Source organism: Toxorhynchites rutilus, chromosome 2 (assembly GCF_029784135.1).
Source record: "Toxorhynchites rutilus septentrionalis strain SRP chromosome 2, ASM2978413v1, whole genome shotgun sequence".
Lineage (NCBI taxonomy): Eukaryota > Metazoa > Arthropoda > Insecta > Diptera > Culicidae > Toxorhynchites > Toxorhynchites rutilus.
The window spans coordinates 251043757-251062293 of record NC_073745.1 but is presented as its reverse complement, the minus strand read 5'-3'; the positions used below and the strand labels follow the sequence as shown (position 1 = coordinate 251062293).

General features: G+C 36.5%; 1 protein-coding gene across 3 annotated transcripts in view; it reads left to right on the top strand.

The window, feature by feature from the left end:
• The window catches only part of LOC129771567 (serine/threonine-protein phosphatase 4 regulatory subunit 1-like), a 464751-nt gene that overhangs the window by 207515 nt on the left and 238699 nt on the right, over window positions 1-18537 (top strand). The window contains exon 1 of one of the 3 annotated variants that reach the window (XM_055775334.1): window positions 14122-14472. The exons of the other annotated variants lie outside the window; for them this stretch is intronic. The gene's annotated coding sequence lies outside the window, so the exon portion shown is untranslated. Of the gene's footprint in view, window positions 1-14121; window positions 14473-18537 lie in introns of those variants that run through there. 3 annotated transcript variants of the gene reach the window in all.

Sequence of the window (18537 nt, the reverse complement as noted above, 5' to 3'; positions counted from 1 at the left end):
GTAGGTGCAAGTCCAAATGCAAAATTCGCCACAATGATGTGTTTGACAAGCCCAATTGCCGAGCACGCCGTGGAATCGAAACATTCGGGTCATCCTCCACACTGGCAGCAACAGCAGCAATATTTTCGGCCGAACGCACATTACGATGATGCACAGGTTTCACAATATCCGCTACGGATCCAGTTTGTTCGAATTTACGCACTACATTAGCGATTGTGTGCTCTGTAGGCCGTCCATGACGACCAAAATCCGTCCGTAATGCTCGAAAAACATTTGCCGGTTTTCATCATTTTTATAGTATGATTTAACAAAATTAACACGTTGTGCGATGCTAAAACGATCCTTATTATAAAATGGCAGACATTCAACTAACGATATGACGCTTTGGTTGACAGCTATGTCAAACGGTTGTCAGCGCAGGGCTGTATACTTTCGGAAGCCCGAAATGGAAAACCCTGTAGTTTGATTATTAACATACAGCATGACTTTTAACATTGATGTCAACTGTCGGAAAACATCTTCAATTAGAGTCTTGTATACCAAACTAGCGTTGGCAGAAAACATTTCATCTTCGGCAGAAATAATGCTTTTTCGTGTGCGGAAGAGTCAAATGGGCAAATAATGAGTTGTTTGAAAGGCTTAAAAGTGTTTGTATGTATGGGAGCAGACATCTCTTTCTTTTTTTCTTTTTTCATTTCATTGTACCAAAAAAGTCCATACGATGGCAATGAAGACCGAACCAAGGCCAGATGGGATGCAAGGCTGTTTAACACGACCACGCTATCCACATAGCTACTGCTGCTGTTGCATAAACGCGTGATAATATTACACCTCATTATAAAATGAAGGTAGAAAGTGTTTTCTAAGAGGAAAAAGAAGAGCATAAACGAGTCGTTTAATGTGTTTTAACATGTTTTGGCTCGATGAAAAATACATTCGGCGTTTTCTGAGAAAAATAATACTGGTTCAAGTGTGATAGTAAAAAGTTGTTCCAAAATCGATGAACTATTTAATTTTCAAAGCTTTAAGGTTTTGTTATATACAAATTTGCTCGTGAGATTTTCGGTGGCAAATTTTACTCGATTCTGGCGTCATTCTGTTTGTTCTCTCGTATACTTTGGTTAGTGCGTGTATGGTAGGCTTCATTTTAGCGGATGTGGTTTGTAGTAGTGGTGACGCATAGAGGAAGAAATCACACCAATTCGGCCAACAGGACGACGGGTCAACCATGTCGAGAGACATTAACATCCCAGCTAAGTTCTGTTTAGGTTTTCTTTTTTTAGCTTTCTTACTCAATAATATAAACTCGCAATTTCAATAGCCGGTCCGAAATGCACTTCGCTTGCAGAAAGTCTCTAGGTGTTGTGTGAGAGACAGAGAAAGTGTCAATCAATTTTAGGTGATGGTGGATGCGGTTGTGTACGAAAGTGTGCTGATCGTGTGCGTTCGCTGAAAGCGGGCAGATACATGGGATAATATTGGTGTAGTTGCATTGCTTCTACTCGCCTCGTTTTAATGTAGCCACACCGGTGGAGTTCTATGTAGTTGTTCACTTCTCGCGATTGTATACTGTTCGTGTAGCCGCATTTTTGTACGGAGTTGCATTCAATCTCATCGTCGCCGTAGAGCTCATTATCAATCCGGGCTACATACAATTTAACGCGGTGCTTCATGTCACAAAATCTATAAATACATATAATAAGTATCCATGTTTTTTTTTCATTAGCGCATGATTTACAAAGATAAATAATCTAATGAATTCAACAATCCTTGCCGTAATGTGTTCTGCGATCCGGGTTATAAATATAATATAAATAATTCAGTGTTTAATGCTGAGGGATTTTTTGATTAGGGAAATAGTTTCTGAAATTCAGTACTGATTTCAGAGGATCACTGACGGTTTAATAGAATAATCTTTCATTCCATACTGCTTTCATACATTCTTTACTGTTAACATGCACTTATGTAACTAATATGAATTTAATAACTTCAATGTTAAGAGTTGTATTGGAATAGGGAATACGCGGCCTGAGTAACGGAGCGTGTTGTTTGAGTTTTTTTTGTAGGGAATAACTTTCGGTTGCCTTCTTAAATCATTCAAAGATAATCCTCTGTCGCCCTGAAATAATAGAATATATAGATTTCCAGGTTGCCAGGTTGCCAAAAATAACATTGGTCTAAGCGATTGAATAAAAATATATAGATCGCGAGATTTTAAAGGAGTTTTTAAGACCTTCCCAGGTCAGGAAAAAATATCTATGTGCAACGCACGATGAATAACGAAATGCATGACCGGTCCGATAAGAATGTATATTCTCTTCAAATCTCAGTTCTCCGAAAAGTTGAGAGTTCACGTTTTTAGAATCACATCACTTACCGCAGTGAATCCTGATTTTGCTTAACCATTCCCACTAACAACTATCCCTTCCATGATAAACGTTAGGGAACCATGCTATAGAGGCGACCCTTCTGGCCTTCGGGCGGCGAATATCATACTAATATTCCTTCCCTTCCCCTGGTGACTGTAAGGACGTGGCCGGCGTCGTTATTGACCATTTAAAGCTCGAATCACCGAAAATTGCACAACGAGAATGATTTGCTAGTCCCAAGCATCATTCTGTGTGTTCTTTGTGCAATTTGGTTGGTTCAGGTCAATCACGGAGAGCAACTACGAATTGTACAGTCTACCCAAGCTCAAGCTCAAGGAAAAAGAAGAGCATAAACGAGTATCTATATCTTTCTCTGTCTGGGCCGTGTATTTGGCAAACTATACGAAAAGCTTCAATAGTGCTTATTTGCAATGTGTCTCCTGTTTTGCTCGCTCAAACTGATCTCATATTGAAATAGCATATATATTATACAAATTATGAACAAGTATTGGGGAGTAGCGTATTTTCTGTTATTTTTAGGCTCGAGATGCCAAAACACGTGCTAATAATTAAGTTTGGTTGTGTTTAAGAAGAATGTTCGATTTGGAAATACATAAATTAAAGAAATTTTCGAAATACATAAGCAGCTAAGTCTTCTATCGATATATCTGTTTCGTTTGATATTCAAAACTAATCCACACAGTGTAGTCAGTGTCGTTCTACTCACACTACTCGTACTACTCATGGTTGTCATTGGTATTATTTTGAAGAACATTTGAACATTCAATGTGTAGTAAGTTGATACAAATCATCAGAAAACGTATACAAAATCTCTTGAAAACCAGCAACCTTCAAGCCAAGAACTTTGGTACCAAATATGTTTTTTACCGTTTGATCTTCGACCATGAGTTCAGAGTCCAGAACTCCCCGATGATCTGAGGAGGCCATCGATATTACATTAAGGGGGTATTCTAGTGTCGAGGCACGAATTTCGGACGTTTTTTCGAGCTTCGAAACAATTAAACAAAGAATACCATCCATTATATCAATATTTGTTTGTCTATTTTTTAACAATTATCAAACGGAAAAAAAATAATGTTCAGAATAGTTTTAATTGAGAGTGTTCAAAAAAAAGTTTTGCTTATTTCTGGTTTTGTTTGTTCTGGTTATCCGAAACAAGTAAAGATGCCGCTATTGCATGAACCTCGGATTAGTCAAAAACATGTTTTTTGAAAAAATGGCGGAAGTTTGAAGAGAAAAATGCTGTTTTTAATGATTTTATTACGTTTCCCGATTCTTGAAAGATAGCAAAATAAAAAAAAAATTTTTTCATTTGTTCATGCGATAGAGAGATGCATACATATTGTTTTCATATATATACATTAGGTTGTGGAAAAATTTATCCATTATTTTCTCGTTGGCTGGCTTTAATGATCAATATCTCGCATAATATCGATCATACAATTTCAAGTTCAGGCTCGTTGTAAAATTCTTTTGTTGTTTTTTGTTTTTTTCCATTCAGTTGTGAGGGTGTTAACAATGGAGGTCAACAAAGAGAAAATTCGGTATATTTTACACTTTTTATTTTAAAAATGCGAAAATGCAAGCTGAAATTGTGATTGATGTTTATGGTGTCGATACTGCATTATAATAATGCGATAATTATATTTTCAAATGTTTTAAATTTCATTTTATAATTTTTTTAAATTTAAAAAAAAAAAATTTTATATTTTTTTTCAGTGCAATACACTAAATTATGATCTCTACTGTCAACAAATTAACCGTTTGAATTTAGCGATTGGCAAGAAACGTCCAGAATTGGACAACACAAGAGGCGTTGTGTTCCATCAGGACAACGCAAGACCACACAATTCCGAGAGCTTGATTGGGATGTTTAATGCATTCACCATCCATCGTATTGGAATATTTCCAGAGTGATAAGAAATTGGGATCAAGAGAATATTGTAAAAATCTATATGGTTTTTTTTTTGTCAATAAGGATCAAGACAAAGAATAAACTTTCTCCGTACAATTACCGGCACCTGGTGGGGAGCCCATCCAGAAGATCTTATAATGTTGTATCGAACAACTATTCTCTCAGTGATGGAGTATGGCAGTTTCTGTTTTCAATCAGCTGCCAAAACACACCTCATTAAACTCGAGCGAATTCAGTATCTTTGTCTCTGTATCGCGTTGGGATGTATGCCCTCAACGCATACCATGAGTCTCGAGGTTTTGGCAGGCCTACTCCCACTAAAAGATCGCTTCAATTTATTATCTCTTCGGTTCTTCATCCGGTGTAAGGTCATGAACCCATTGGTGATCGGAAATTTTGAGCAGCTGATCGGGCTAAATTTTCATTCTGGATTCATGACTTCATATCATGAATTCATCTCCATGCAGGTTGATCCTTCTTCGTATATTCCCAACCGTGTTTGTTTTCCTGACTACATCAATTCCTCTGTACATTTTGATCTGTTCATGAAGGAGAAAATCCATGGAATTCCAAATTATCATCGATCGGGGATCGTTCCTACGACCTTCAATGCAAAATATGGGCGTATCAATTGTGATAATATGTACTTTACTGATGGGTCCTCTATGAATGAGTCCACAGGATTTGGAGTGTTCAACGAATTTTTTAGCACCTCCCACAGTCTTCAGAATCCTTGCTCAGTGTATATTGCTGAATTGGCAGCAATACACTGGGCGCTGGACAGCGTCGCCTCACGACCTGTTGAACACTATTACATTGTAACGGATAGTCTTAGCTCTGTCGAAGCTATCCGTTCAGTGAGGCCGGAAAAGCACTCGCCGTACTTCCTTGAGAGAATACGAAAAATTTTGAGTGCTTTATCCAGACGCTGTTATGTCATTACCTTTGTGTGGGTCCCTTCTCATTGCTCAATTCCGGGTAATGAGAGGGCTGACTCATTGGCAAAGGTAGGTGCAATTGAAGGCGATATTTATCAGCTTCAAATCGCCTTCAATGAATTTTATTCTTTAGTCCGTAAAAATACCATCGTTAACTGGCAACGTAAGTGGAACGAAGATGAATTGGGTCGGTGGATTCACTCGATTATCCCTAAGGTTAGCCTCAAACCATGGTTCAAAAGTCTGGACTTAAGTCGGGACTTTATTCGCACCTTCTCTCGACTCATGTCCAATCACTGTTCGTTAGACGCGCTACTCTTTCGTTTTAATCTTGCCGATGGCAATATCTGTGCTTTTGGCCAAGGTTACCACGACATCGAACACGTTGTTTGGTCGTGCGAGGTGTATCTTGTTGCCAGATCGAATTTAGAAAACTCTCTTCGGGCCAGAGGAAGACAGCCCAATGTGCCGGTGAGAGATGTGTTGGCTCGGTTAGACCTTGATTACATGTCCCAAATATACGTCTTCTTAAAAGTTATCGATCTTCGTGTGTGATTGTCCTTATATCCTTATATTTTCCTTTTCCTTTTCCTTCGCGAGAAATTAAATCCCTTCTTACTAACAATAGAATAAGGTGAAATGTAAATACATATTAGATATAAGATAGGCTTAAGAATTGAGTATGATGAATGTGAGTGCGAATGTGAGTGTGAACATTGTCAACATATCCTTATATCCCTTCCTTTTCCTGAAAAAAATGTCACCCTTATAAACTCGAGCAAACCGCGAGTAATCGGTTCTCTACTTCATTAACACTAGAATTAATGAAAAATGTTTATATATACTTGTAACAATACAGATAGGAGTTTGGCTCCTTTAAACTTATGTAGCTGAGCCTGTATAAATAAACGATTTAATAAAAAAAAAAAAAAAAAGGACCAAGACCTCTATGATAGAGAAATTATGAAGCTACCTGTAGAATGGCAACACATTTTTCAACAAAACGGTATTTTTTACCCGAATCGGAATATCCGAAGCATATTAAAAATAGTTTTTTATTTTTTTTTTTAATCTTCGCTTATTTTTCGTCGGCCTATTTCCGCCACTTTAGTGCCAATCACCGACATCAGGGAGGCGACTCCACCTGTTCCTACCTATCAGACTCAACAACTCATGAGCCGGGCCAACTTCTTTTACTTCCGCTCCGAAGGAAGACGTAACCAGAGATTTTTCGCCTCAGAAAATCCCAACGACGCCAGCTGGGATTGAACCCAGGCCGATCGGATTGTGAGGCTGTTACGCTAACCATACAACCACTGGCGCCGTCTTAAAAATAGTTTTGAATTTCACCCAAAAATAATGGATTACTTTTCCCCAACCTAATATAAATCACATAAATCGGTTAAGTAGAACTTGAGATATCGTGTACGCCAGTTTGAAAAAACTAATTTCGAGTAAAACGCGTTTGAAGTTGATTGTTATAGCCATACTATATTAGATACCGCATCACTAAAATGGCTACAACTCGGTAAATAATGGGATATTCGAGAAGTCCTTTCTAGGATATAATGTTGCATGCCTAAACATCAGAAATATGAAGGAAAATATATTTGATTTTTTTTTTTTTTTTCAATTTTCTAGACTAGAATACTGCTTTAAAGAAATCAATTTGATGTGTTTTTTTTCGTTTTCGACCCAAATTGTGGAAGGCACCATTTCGAAGCGCATTGATCGGTTTGTAAGTCAAACTCGTAAACCCATGTCTCATCAACAGTAATAATCAGTTTTCGAAAAAAAATAATTTTACTTGCTGAACTCATCGAGCGATAACATGTTTGATGCCTTAACAATCGTATTAAATGCAGACTGACTCAATAAACTTAAATGAAGATTTTAGTCACCATTTCCTTCAGCCGTTATATGAGTATTGAGATCCAATTAACTCTTTTTAGCATTTTCCGAAGCTTCATAGGTCTTCCATAAGGCGCAATGTATGGTAGAAAGCGCCTTTTGAGACATTCTCGCTCATGCATCTTTTTTGTCCCGTTAACCAAACTAGCAGTCTTTAAATTAATCACTGACGAAAGACTAAATGATAGATCTTTGACAGAAATTAGAACCGACAAAACTTCAGACAGATCGTAGAACCATCATCCCTAGCGTTACCATCTCATCTATCAGAATTCGAATTATTCGAGCGAGGTAGAAGTATTTGAACACTCTTGACCTGAACAAACACGAAATCTGCAACTGGTATTCATCATTAAGAACCATAACACCATAACACCGAGAATGATGTTTGGAACAACAGTTTCATTGTTTTACATTAACTCTGAAATTTTCAAAACTGTCAAAAATAGTCATATTTTTATTAATATTCATAAAATTTACTTACTAGCGAACGATTGTGGGTTCAACACTCAGAGTTTTGTCCATATTTGAGTGTTATGATAGAATAACAATTGCAACAAGAAACATAGGACTATTTGTACTATTAATAACACAATAATGGAGGTCTTATATAAACTATTCCACTGTACGGTCCATTTGAACAGTGGAACAGAAAGAATATCCTTACATCGAAAAGGTGATCTTGTGTAATTTACAATATTTATAAATGAGATAAACATGTATACGGAAAATCCCTCCGACCAGAATGGAAATCGGACCCGAACACCCGGCACGTTAGGCGTGACGCTAACCACTCGGCCACGGGAGCACAACAACAAATGCCATTAGCACCAAGAAATAATTTTCTACTTGCGTAAGCATGGTTTGGCTGTGGTTTGCCTTTCATACTAAGACATTTCCAAAGTCCAGAAATCCACGTACGCATGGAATAATTGAAATTACTGGCAAATAACCTCAATTGAAATTACTGGCAAAATAAAGAGCCCACCGGAACGACCAATAAAAACTTTTATCCATGCCCCGAAGGACGTGAACTAGGATGGCTCGTCGTGCATGTGCGTCGTACCACCACAACATCGTCTGTGCTATCATCTTCTAAGATGCTGCAAAAAAATCTTCCAGCACGACTGCACCCTTTTTTTCCGCGCGCGCTCTTTCTTCCTCTCTCGTCCCTCTGTCACAAATTTTATGCGCAGATATTTTTTTCCTGTCGTACATGCGCATTATTCATTACAACCATGAACGCACGACCGTGCGGAGGAAAGCCTGCACACACAGGTGTTTAGACGGGGGCGGAAAAATCCCAAGGATGCTGATGCAAGATTGTCTTCGCACACACTCTGCAAGTGAACATACTGTTGAGGTATAGTAAAGAGTAACGGAATCGGGAGCACAGATGAACCACGTGTGTCACTCACGGGATGGAGGATTGATAAAAAATGGACGAGAATAGTATAATTAAAGTTTACCGATAATACTTTGCAGCCATTCCATGCCAAACCGATAAAGTGGCCTTCAGATTTTCAAGAAAATTGATAGGTTTGTTCAATGATTTAGTAATATTTCTAAATAGTGTATTGAAAGTTTTTTTTCCTTAACCCTTTCAGGACCATAAGGTTACGGTACCTTATTAAATCAATTTAGCTATATGTTATGAATCAATAGGCACCCTAAAAACATAATTTATACTAAAAATTCAAAAAACTTTTACCTTTTTTTTTTTAAATTTATGGCACAAATATGTCCCTATGGTTGCTATTATGTATTGCCAGTAAAAATAATAAAAAGGTACATTCCGAAATATTAAAATAAAAAAAATAATTTACAATGGTTACGTGAATATTTAATTAATCCATGATTTTTGCTTGGGACATCGGCGTCCCCGTGGTCGTGAAAGGGTTAATAGTTCATTGATTTTCTAACAACTTTGGCAAACATCATATTTTAACCAGACATCTGGATTTCGTGCAACGATTTTTTGAATGAAACATTAATAATTTTGAAAAAAAAAGAAAATCAGTAGTAATTCAAATTTTTCATATGTTAATGGAAATTTTGTTTTTGGATAGCGTCCATCATATAAGTTTAAAAAAATCGATGAGGGTCACGTCAAAATTGCTGTTTTTCGGTTGATTTGGTCTAAAATCTATGGAAAACTTCTCATACAGCTCTACAAATTATAACGCGCAGTTTCATAAAGTTTTCTGTGTAAAATTATAAACTGAATCGTAGAACCAAATTTAGTGGAAGCTTCCTCCCTTGTGATAATTACTCTTTCTTCCCACATGTGAAATAACAGTTCGGCTAAAAAGTTCATAAGGTTGACGTCTGGATGGCGCCTCTGGCAAAAATCTATTTGACTATCACTAAGCACCACCTTTCAAAGGATATGTGTCAAAATTTAACAGCAATCGGTCAATTGGTTCGTGAGTTACAGCATTGAGAGTGAAGCAACTTTTGTTTTAGTGTGAAAAAAATTGAAAATTCACAAATCAATGAAAACGATGGCAAAATTGCATGAATTGGGCTTCGAATTGCTTCCGCATCCACCGTATTCTTCAGATCTGGCCCCCAGACTATTTCCTGTTTGCAGATCTGAAGAGAATGCTCGCTGGCAAGACATTTGAGATCGATGATGAAGTGATTACCGAAGGGCCTATTTAGAGGAAAAACCCAAAGGGTACTATAAAAATACACACTATTTTTATTGCACCAACATACATTTTTTCTGTTCAAAATTACCTCTTCTTCAAATATTGTTGAAATTGCAGATTTGTTTAAAAATTTCTGCTTAGTCCCTATAACTACTACTTAGTTCAGAAGAAGTATAGTAGTAGAATATTATAGTATATTATAGAATCATTGACCACTAGTATTGTAGATTTTCCTTGCCACTCTGAATTTGACTTACGGGAACTTGGACCTCCTCCTTCAATTCCGCCTTTTATTCCTGCAAACGCTGAACTCCTTTTTCGAATCTCCTCCACCACCAGAGCATTATTTTTATGCTTCAACCGTAAATAGTCTAGCATATTCGATGTATTTCGACAAAACATCATAACGGCTAAACAAATTTTGCACTGCACTTTTCGAAAAAAAGGTTCCTTTTTTTTCATTAATCACGATTGCTGTGATAATTATTCGATGTATTCATATTTTGATTTTTCATCATTTGATACAATAATATTTAAATAATTAAATAAGCAGATATTCGATTATTTGAATTAATCGACGTCTCTATCTGTACCATCGCGGGTCGTTGTTATTACTGACGAGTATTGGACTAACTTATACATTCGAAACCTTCTAGTATATCAAAATACACATCCTAAACATATGTTAATTGTTTAGATGTTCATTTTACCCCTATATTTTCCTGTTAAACGTGGTCCTACTTCAAAAATTAGTGATTTTAATAATTAATGTAATTCCTAGTAACTGTTGAGATTTTTTTTGAAGAAACGTTTGGACCGTTGAGGAGAAAAGAAGAAAAAAAATTAAAAAAAAGGAAGAAAAACAAGAAGAATGAAAAACAAAAAGAATGAAAAACAAGGAGAAGAAAGAAGAAAGAATAAAGGAAAAAAAGTAAGAAAAAGATGAATAAAAAGAAGAAGAAGAAGGGAGAAAAGGATTATCAACTGGAACAATTGGAATTGAATAAGATTAGTAAAATTTTGAAGATGAGCAGAGCTTTTTATTTTTTAGAAATCATGAACAGTTCTTTTAGCATAGTTATTTCTTTATATTGTTCTTTTGTTGCCTTACATACATTATTTGATGTAGACTACGTGTTCTTTTAACGATGTCGGTTCAGAAAAATGTTTTTTTTTGACTGACGGTTTAGTATACACTGAAGTCGTTTTTTACGCGTTTTTTTTTTATATTTTTTATTTAACGTGGCTTTTTTAAGCGGGTTTTGGGATTTTACCGCGGCACGTATCAACCGCATAAAAATTCAATGTGCTAATTGATGTAACTTTTCACCAAGTAAGTTTGTATTGTGTCACTGATTGATAGCTGAGAAATAAAAAGAGATACAGATATCATGATTGTAGCATGCAAAAAAATTTAGTAAATCAAATTTTAGAATATAGGGTGCACTTAAACTAATAATTCGCTGTTTGTTAGAATTTTACACGGATTTGGAAAACTACCCAGCTTATTTTTACGCGGATTTTGGAATTTACGTGATCGCGTAAGAGCGACTACAGTGTATAATTGACTCAATTTAATCACGTTTGCCATATTGATTCAATTTGTCGCAAACGGATTTTGGCGAATCCTTTGTTTATCAATTCGTGGAAAATCAAATAATTGTTTGACATGCAAACTTATTCATTTTGCTATAGTGATAAAGCTAAAATTAAGTTTGTTTTGTCGATTTGTTTTTTTAGAGATCAGACAACGGAACCAGACACAAAAATAAAAAAAAATTAAGATTTTTTTTTTTGTATTAATTCGTGGCAAAACAACAATAATGGCTATTCAATGTGATTTTTTTCCAAGCGATTTTACTGGGTGATGAAGTGATGAAGATCTTCTACACATGTCACAGCTTCAGTAGACATAACTAGGGGTATTTAGCAATATTCTGGAGGACTTTTTATGAATTGCATTTCGTTATTCCGATTCCATTGTAGTACATCCTTACTGAGATGGCAGCTAACTAGATCTGTTTAAAACATCACTGGACCATCAGAAGACCAGATGTAGGGTAAAATATTTTTTTCAAATACTTCCTTTTGTAAAACTCTAAATCCGTGGTCCCAATCGCCAAAAAAATTTCGGTTTTCTTGTCACAACTACAGATCGCTTGCCAAATATTTTTTTTCACAAACTTATCTACAAATACTGCGATTTCACGTAAAGAAATTGATGAATTTTCCAAGTGAGCGCGCAAAATGATTTTTCCTTGCGTTCTAGAAAACTCGACATCACGTTATCTCAGAACTGCGCATTAAAATTGATATATGTTTACAGGGAACAAGATACCGTTCCGAATCATATTTCGGATGCCTAAGGCATATGATACAGAAAACAGATCTAAACTTTATGCACAGGTATTATTTGGTAGATATTATTGATAAATTAGTTCAATATGCTTTTAAGCTTTCTACTTTTGTACCTATTTGATTGAAAACATAAGAAAATCATCGAATAGAATGCTTTTCAAATAAGGCGAATAAGAATCAAACTTCGGACACTAAATCAAATTTCGGACAGATTGAATTCAAATTTCGGACACTTTATTTTGTAATTTTATGGACGAAAATTACATTCCACTTGATTATATTTTATAGTCAACTGCGAAACACTTACCAAGCAATCACAGCAAACTGTTAACGATGATGAGAACTGATGAAACACGGGAGAATTTTAAGTATTTATGAACGGGTAAATTCTACGTGCTCACGCTAAACAAACGTCAAACACAAACGATAATGAGTGGTGTTGTTGATTTTTTTTCCTACTATGTAATAATTCAAATGTTATTCTCAAATGAAGTGATAGTGAAACCAAGGGATTACTCTAAAGAAGCAATTGTGATATCAAATTTATAGTTATATCATCAGTGCATGAATCATTTCAAGATATTAGAACAAAGTGTCCGAAATATGATGTTGTTCGAAATATGATTCAGAACGGTACTTTCTAAAGGTTGCAATTCTAATAAATGAACATACTGCAATCGCCAAAAGGGGGTATCCTATTCCTAAAGTATCTATACATGAAATAGCACATATTCGTTATTGCAAATCATCTAGTTCAGTTGCTGCTCTGCTCCCATGCGAATCGATCACATTTTTCGAGGACTTCGATTTTTTATAAAGTTTGTTTCGTTCGTACTGCTGGCACGCTGCATTCAAACGCTGATACGTTTATCCACACCACGCTCTTATATTTAAAAGGCAAACAATCACTGCGAAGCGGATTCAGTGCCCAACGGAATTGAGAGAATGCCGTTTTCGGCGCTTCTAATGAAGGATAGCAGAACTAGAGATGGGCGAGCGCTCACGAGCCGCTCATTTGAGCCGGTTCGTCAGAACGAGTGTACGATCCACGGTTTTTTACAAATAAACCACAGTTCAAAATAAAAATCCGCTTTTCGAGTGAGTCTCGGCTCAAAAAAGAGTCGGCTCGTTTCAATAAAATGAACCGTTTTTCCCACCTTTAAGCAGAACTATAGATAAGAAGAGAATTTCTTTTTTTATTGGAAAAAAATTGTACTGGAGAGTTAATTCTCGAATTTTGTTTCACTCTAAAAAAATATTCGAAGTAATAAACAAGCGAAATGAGCAAAATAATTTCGTATCTCTACTAGAAAAAAAAACAATATAGATGTGCTTGAAAATGAAGGCAAAACTAAATCACCATGCTCTTACAATATCGCTTATTGTCAAAATGTACTCTGCAAAATTGTGCTTTCTTGTTTTCGACGCTTCGAAGCTTTTCAAGTCAGCATCACATTTCTCAAATGTATTTTCAAATACTAAAAAAACTAACAACAATAGACCCCTTCAGAGAGCCTTCCAGAGCTTTCTCTCCCTTTGCGATTCTCCGTTCTATGCTCGACAACAATGTGCTCGTTTTCCGGCACAGCCCCACATCATGCTGTCAATATTGTGCCGCGCGTCTGTGTTGCGTTTTTCCGAATTTTCCAAATCCTACCAGCGGAAAAAAACACAACAAAAACGAACTTCGACGCCATTATCAAAAACTGCTTCAATGAGTTCTCTTTTTCTCTCGCCAGTGCTGCTCACGTCTCGTATGCTCACAATGCGAACTCAGGAGACAATCTCCGCGAGGAATAAACGAAAAGTACTGTGCTGCGCTCTTGAGATATGAGAATACATGATGGTCGGTTTATGAGCTTCAGCTGGATGGATGGTTGGCTGTCGCGGGGAATGGTTTTGCTGCGTGTGCGTCTCCACGTCTCCACGGTGTGTGTGGACCGCGAGGATTCTGTGCGCGGTGGTTAGGAAACCAAGTGGGCCGATTTTTTCCGGCGTCGTGTGTTTTCCAGGAATATTTCCGTGAATTTTGATGTGCGGTTTTTTTCTGTTCCGCCAGGAGCCCTGCAAGTATCAATTATCAACCACCGGGTGAAGCTTTGTAGCCTATTATTTGTGGAGTAAGCGATTACGGTGGGGGGGAAAGATGTGAAACAAAAGTGCACTGCCAATTTAGCGACATAAGAAATGTGATATGCTGATGACCACTGCCAGACGGGAAAACTATTTGTGACAAGAGTGTGTTATGCTGATGTTTTACTGAATTACAGTCGGAAAGTTTACGCGTGTACCTTCTTCTGTTACGAGTAAGTTGTCATTGTGTTTTTCATTTTTTTTTTGCTTTGTTTTCATTTGTCAGTAGTCCAACATTTTCAATTTTCCATGCATTCCATCGATCTGTTCGAGCGGCTGATCATTTCAATGCATTTCCTATCGGAAAAAGGGTGGTTGTGCATATTTTGCTAGCAGGAAAATAACTCTGGATGGGAGTGCAAGCAAGTGTTGCCATACACGACAAAATTCAGATAGTCGAGATATATTTTTTCCCAATTGTTAACTGAGTAACTCTGAATCATTCAAGGAATCTTTTTGAATTGTAGTACCAAAATAATCGACCATTTTCGTAATCGTAATCGATGGCAGTTTTCGAGGCTTTACGATCACAAATGTGTGTATTCACCGCAAACAATTTAGCGTTGAGTAATTAACATTGTGCCGCTTCCGATATTAACGTCGACGTCAGTAATTGTAAGTCCGGTTGGTGTTGATTCGAACCTAACTGCTAGTCTTATGGTTTACAATGACTTCGATGAATTTTAAGAATTTTAAGAAGTTTAGATGCTACTTCTGAGGCATATAATCTGTAGGCACACTTCGATAAATGGCTGCAGTATTATTTTCGTGGTCGTGTCAAATGGTTTCTCAACGTAGCGAGGCACCACATCTGTGAGTTTCACTTTTTTCGAATTCAGAGTTTTCTGATATTGCACTGACAATTATTCACCCTTAAAATTTGATATAAGTCTAAATTTACTTCGAAGTTGTTTCATCCGTAACCTTCCGAATGTTCGAAGTGAACGCATGAAATTCTCTTTTTCATTCACAAAAATGATTTCATTGAAACCAGGGTAACTTATGAACTAAACGAGTAACGTAAAGTTCTTCTTAGAATTTATCCAAACATTCGTACTTCGCTTCCTGTTCTTCCTTGTAATGATCGAGAAGCTATACGAGATGTTTCTCCGGGCATTAGTTTCTTGAATATGCCGTGTTTTCCGGTGGATATATCAACCTCGATTCATCTAGATATCGTATGTATTAAAGGTGCATCTACCGATTTCCAGCGGGTCTCATCAGAAGAAAAGTTCCAGGACCTTGAGCTTGACACCAACTCTGTTCATGATCAGCTTCATACAAATACATACCGCACACAAGACACATGCAAGTTTAATCGCATAGACTTCCGATGAGTTTTTGGACAGTACATCTCGTATTCATGTTCTCCGTTGAATCGCAAAGAAGTTGTAAAGCTTTAATGATTAAAGTTAACTGCAGCTCGGTGGCTATTCCAGCGCATACTCAACAACCCATCGATGTGTCGAACCAGCCATGTTTTCCGGACATTACCGTAACCCTCTGATCTATACATTAGGATTTCTAATTCATCACCATCAAGCTTTAACAGTGTTTCGTCGTAAAAATTCGCAGCCTTTTTGTCTTCCAACAGAAAAAATCTCTTTAACTTCAAGTTTCCGGTTGAAAACTTTCAATTACCGAATCACAGCAAACACTTGATCTATGTATGATATGCCAGATGTATAATATTTAGCCACTTTAATGTCTGTGTCTTTCTTTTTTATCGCGAGATTACCCAAAACTTCTATGAATTCGCTTTTAATTTCTGGTGAAAGGTTACTTGCCAGAGGCCTCGCATTGCGAGGGTTTTTGAGCCCCATTAGATGCTCTTGTAGAACCGTGTTGCATTTGGAGATTCAAGCACCAATATAACGTGATGGTTGATGATCTTTTTTGTCTTCCGTTTCATCTCAACGGCCGAAGTAGGTTGTGCCAAAACACAAGTTGATCTGTCAATGATGAGTGACGGAAATCTCTCCCTTTGTAGTCTCTGATTGAGTGAGAGCGTTAACTAACAGAGAGAAACTGTTCGTCAAAGCAGGAGGGACCATTTAGAAATCAAAAAATTAAATCGTAAGGATGTTTTAACAAGAGTGTAGAAACTGGTAGGAGGTTTTTCAGATATTTTTTATTTAGTCATCAAGTGTCAGTGATTGATTGCCTTAGGGCACGAACAAAAGCTGAACGTGGGACTGTGATAGTTCGAAAAATGTTTTTGAATTTAATTCTTTTGATTCCTTCTACTAGCAGTTCATCAAACAGTCTAATCAACAAGACCATTTTGTGGTTCTGACTATTGGTGGGAATTTAGGATTTTTCGGTTGAAGGAGGCCTCGATGTTGATAGCTCAGAAATTGTATAAATCTGGTACGTTGGTCTTGAGAAAGACCGTTTGGATACAGTTTGCACTGGAGAAATGAAACACTTTGGAAAATTTAAATACAGTGTAATACTAACTAAACAACGGATAGCTTATTTTCGCGAAGCTTCACATACATAAGTTGGATGTAGAATGAATAATCGATAAAAAATTAGTGGGACATAGTTCGAAGTCGAAATTTTTAGGCGATTTCTGGAATGCTGTAACTTTGTGAAAAATGAACGCATGGAGATGGGATGTACATCATTTTATAGTCTAAACTTTCAAGAAATATTATACGAACGTATTTTTATCTTGGTGTGTGTAGATGTCGACACATATATCGTGAAGTAATTAGCAATCGATTTCTTCCGTTTTTTTTAAAGATTTTGTAAACTAACACAAAATTTTGCCAACTAAATCAATAGCAAGTCTATTCAATCTTATCAACCAACTTTCATTTGAAAGCCTACAACATTCCTTTAGGACATCTAATACAGAGATATTTTTTGTTTGAATGAAAATTTTTCTCTTCGTGTTTGGTAATGTTGAGAGAAGTCACACGATACATAGGTTTCGTGATCCATAATACAGCTTTTTTTTCTGAAAAAAAATATGATTTGAACTGTTTTGTCCGTCGTTTCGCTTCTATATTTTGTGTTGTGTTTCGATCATGAACTGTCAGAACTTTGAATGGCCTCAGGCCTGCATTGGCTTTCATTCGTCGAACTGTTCTCTCACTATAATTCTGTTTTACCGCTGTTTTACGATTAGCGAGTCTATGATTTTTCTGTAAGCTAGCTTCTACTTTCTTCACAGTTTCAGGATACAGTAAAACATGTTTTTGTGCGGATTTTCAATGAATTTTTTGAGCGATTTTTTGCGCAACTTTTTTTTGTGCGGTATTTGAAAAAAAAATGAAGGTGTTTTTTCTATCTTTGATATGTATTTAATCGCTCTACATAGAGACTGTGAGAGCTAATTCCCATTCTCATGTTTTGTTTTTCTTGTTTTAAGGTGTCAGTAGGAGCTTATTGAAAGAAGCAAAGAGTTGATTTTATGATCTGCGCAAGTGAGTAGACCGCGTATTAAAGTGAATTGTTGATCACGAATGGAATCTTTAGGATTTGGGTTATTTTCTAAAGTAAACTTTTTTTGTGCGGTCCCTATCCACCGCATAAAAAAGTTTTTTTTTTCAAATTGTGTAGCGAACATTTTTTTAAGACTGCTACTGGTGAAGTTTAGAACCATTTTTATGCGATATTTTTTGTGCGGTTCCTATCCCCCGCACAAAAACAGGTTTGCATGTGTTTAAATCCTTTTGGTGCAACCCGAACCAGCTATCCTGTTAACATTTGAGTTGTGCTTGAACGTTTTAATCACTTTTGACACAGTACTTTGTTTCATTTCAGCTTTATTGGCGATTGTTTGTTGGGAGTACCACGGATTTGGTAGTAATAATCGCATTAGAAATTCGTTTTCTTTCACTTCTAATGACATTTTGCAACTAATTGCTCACATATTGATAAAAGTCATATGAAAGATTATCAGAAAATCTCTAACTAACAAATATCTTCGATTCGCTCTCAATTTGCTCTCATATTTTTCGAGATAGAGCCGTTTAAAGTTATGCATTTTTTTCTGCCTCAGTCCTTATCAAGAAATGGTCGAATTATAATTGTTTGTAATCTTCCTTTCGTTACATATTCGATTTTTAGATTTTTATTTTTCAGGGTGATTCAGAGTAACTGTCACTCATAAAAATGTCTATATAAATAAAACGCTTGAAAGCTATTTATATTGTAAGTTTATTTTAGGCAGTGTAGATCAGGGTGCCAATGAATGTATGGGAAAAAGTCGACCCTAAAGTTTCAAA